The 3,971-nt window shown below is 34.3% G+C and overlaps 1 pseudogene; it reads left to right on the top strand.

The window, feature by feature from the left end:
• Window positions 1-2,737: 2,737 nt before the first annotated feature.
• On the top strand, window positions 2,738-3,255 carry LOC143235196 (sulfotransferase 1C2-like; annotated as a pseudogene).
• Window positions 3,256-3,971: the final 716 nt, after the last annotated feature.

The following is a 3,971-nucleotide window of genomic DNA, read 5'->3' on the forward strand; positions in this document are numbered from 1 at the left end:
ATTTGTCATAATATCAGCTTTATATTCTGTATGATATTATCAAGTATATTTTCTATATTTATTAAACATTAAATGCTCACAGAAATGTGTGCAATGTATTATTGTCTTAACTTTGATGACGTCAAAAGGTCTGGATTATTATATATATTTATATAAACTTTCTGTTAATACAATGGTTGAAAAAAACAATGGCCTACATTAATTGTATCTCTATGAGTTTCAATAACGTGGTATTATGCAATGGTTTAAAGTTTGATTTTAAATACATGTCTTGTGCGTTATGGATGAAAAAAAAAGTTTCCAGTTTGGAAAAAATTAAAATCTTTGTGGCGTTAAGAAATTTAATAATTATAAAAACTGAAGAATCTGGGTTATACAAAGGTTTAGTCATCGTTGCATGGTAGACGGATAATTGTTTTACCAACTGTACGTATACTTATGACCTCTTAATTTGACAGAAAATAATCGTTTGCATATTTATTTAATAAAAGTTTACATGAAAATGTAGGAGCAAACCCAATACGACAGGCAGATGAGTTGTGTGTAATTAGGTTGATATAAGTTTACTGTAGGTCTAATCCGTTGTGATATTTATAATAAATGAATCGATGAAGAAAAGGCTCACTTTTTTTCTTTTACAATCTTAGAATAAGATGTACCCACATATTAAGTATACGCGGAGATTTTAAAGGAATCTGCATATAGCATATATAACGAAGGTTAGGCCTAGCATAGTGTTATAAACGCACTGCACTGTTTAGACAACGTCACTTGTCAACCCTTCCACACCAAAGACTGACAATATGGCGGTAACGAACTTGTGGTTTCCAAACACTGGCTCAAAGTAGGGGCAAGCCGAGTGTATTACAGTTCACATGATGTAAGAGGCCGTTTGAGAAAGGTTGATCTGCGAATAAAGTTTTCCTTTCACGATATCAGACAAATGGTCTACATACGAGCGTGTTGTCCTCCAACATTGAATATGAATTATCTGCGTGCGTCACTAAGTGGTTAACCAATAGTATTTAGGGAATCTGTAGATTTACGCTCAAAGATTTAGCTGTCATATTCTCTTCACGTGTAATGTTTTTCGGTACACGTTTAATTAACGAACATTTCTACTCATGTATGAAAACTGCACTTTGACAGCCATTTTAGCCTTAGGTGCGACTGAGCATGCGTGAATAAGTGGCACCTGGTAGATAGATATACATGATGGAAAATTGTTAAAATATTTTGTGAGTATCCCAATTCTCGGATTAAGTTTAACCATATTTGTTGTTTCGGTTCTTAGATGTAAACATTGTTTAACGAATTCCAGCTAATGAATTTTGTTCTCTCTCTATTTTGTTTGATACAGTTAGAAGTTGTACAAAATATCAAATTAACAGTCCCGTATTGAACTTGATCCATCACAGCTGTGGAACAATAACCTCAATGTATTCAATATCTGCTGCTGTATGTAAACCTTCCAATATATTTTCATGACTCTTATTAGTGCACCTAAGAGTTTCTTATCACGGTGCCTTCTGTACACTATCTATTCCTCAGTGGGATAGCGGTATGTTTCCATAATCACAACGCCAGAAACCGGGTTTTCATAACCCTGGGTGGGCACACAGATAAGCCCATTGTGCAGCTTTGTGCAACTACAAACAAACTTACCCACACATTGCTGCCTGATACACACTTCTCGCCGTGATGGTTTCATTATACATTCTTTCTGGTTATAAAGGTGTACATGAAATTATAATTTCAAATTTAATTAGTCGATCGTTATTATTAACACTGAATTTAATATATTCGGTTGTTAATATATATTATCCAAACGGCCGTTTTATTTATATGTGGTAACGCGGTGTTATGCGTATATATTTGTGTGTAATTGTAAGTTCCGAACTATAGTCATTGGGTGTTTAATTTACTTTGCTTCAATGTTTTTTATTTTATGTCGTTTGAATTATTAATTTAATACAATTTTCAAATGTTCGCTATTTTGGCAGTTAATTTGGTTTAGATCATTGTTGTAACGAATATAAAGGTCTTTGATTTGGTAGTCTAATCAGGATTATTAGGTTACTGATATTCTTGAGATGAAATTTGGGTAGTTTGGAAGAAAAATTAAATATGATAAAATATGTTTTGAAGTTTAAAAATGTCATATATCTAACATTAATGCGAATATCTTTAATTTCATTTTCAGATTTGGTAAAGAAAGAAATGAATGGCAAAAACACCAAAACGTTCAAGATCCAAGACGATTCAAAGAACACGTACAGAAAGATTCCTTTACATACAGTGGAGGGTTTACCTATTCCAACATCCATCTTTACTCCTGGAAACTTACGGTCAGCAATCTCCTACAAAGCTAGACCAGAGAGATGTTTTATTGTAACTTATCCCAAATGTGGAACCACCTGGATGCAGTACATTGTATGGGAAATAATCAATGAAGGGGCTCCACTGCCTCTTTTGATGACATGAATATGAAATACACTCCTTTCTTGGAACTCATAGGAGGAGAAGTGGCAGAAACCATGAAACCACCAAGACTTTTGAAAGTTCATCTTCCTTACCATCTCACACCGCATCATCCCGATGCTAAGTATATTTTGGTGGCTCGTAATCCCTTCGATTGCTGTGTGTCTTTTTACCATCACACCAAGAAGATAAAGAACTGTTATCATTTCGAAGATGGAACTTTCGATGACTTTTTCGAATGCTTCATTCGAGGAAGTTCATTATGGAGACTTTTGATCATCTTCTTTCCTGGTGGCCACATCGTCAGGACCCTAATGTCTTTTCACTACTTACGAAGAAATGAAGTTGAATCCAGAGAACAGCGTGATGAATGTAGCCAAATTCTTGGGAAACAATTACTGGGAGAAACTCAGAGATGATAAAGATATATTAAATAAGATATTAGAAAACACCGGTTTCAACAACATGAAGGAAAAACTACAATACAATATTGGTCACGATGGTGATAGTGACCAGAAAGTTGAATTTTTCGTAAAGGACAAGTTGGAGAGTGGAAAGAGAATTTTTCAGACGAGCAGTATCGTAGACTAAAGAAACACATGATGCAGAAAACAGAAGGAACTGATATTCCACAGTTGTGGAAAGATATCTGACTTGAGATTATTAACTGATTTTTAAAGCAATGAAAAATTCATTATAATAATGCTTTTCTATATATAGTTATAAACTGAAGGACGGGAATAATTAACATGGTGTATCAGACGTTCTCTCACTTTAAAGAGTTTTCACATGTATCTATATCCAAAAGTATATATAGTGACTTGGTTTGAACTGGTTCAAACATCATATGTTATTTTATAAGTCAGTTTATACATTATTTTATAAAATTATTCAAATTATATACATGTATACATTCCGTATATATAAACTTGAAAATATATATTAAAATAAACATTCTTTGTAAACTTATAGAAAAATGTGTACGAATTTCTTAATTTGTGTTTCGACACTTAGAACACCGGTACTGTCACCGTGTTGAGTTTGGCTTTAATACCTGCTACCGATATTCAGGTTTGAAAAGCGTCATTATATTAGTATCTCTCAATAGATAAGTCGATCGGTTTGTCATTTTTATTCCACCAATCAGCTCGAGGTGTGTTTTGTAGTAGAGGTGACTGGAAAGTATCTCGTGTTGTGTAATAGGCTTGGTTTGGTTTGTTTTAAATTTCGCGCAAAGTTACACTAGGGCTATCTGCGCTAGCCGTCCTTAATTTAGCAGTGTAAGACTAGAGAGAAGACAGCCTCTCATAACCACTCATTGCGAACTCTTGGGGTACTCTTTTACGAACAAATACTGGGATTGGCCGTCACATTATAACGCTCCCACGTGGAATAGGCTTAACCTCTCGATAATAAAAATGCCCACATCAGATTCGTTCAGAAGTCTATGTACGTAACCTCTCACATGAACAATCTATGGAAGAAGGTCG

This window comes from Tachypleus tridentatus, chromosome 2 (assembly GCF_004210375.1).
Source record: "Tachypleus tridentatus isolate NWPU-2018 chromosome 2, ASM421037v1, whole genome shotgun sequence".
NCBI classification, from domain to species: Eukaryota; Metazoa; Arthropoda; class Merostomata; order Xiphosura; family Limulidae; genus Tachypleus; species Tachypleus tridentatus.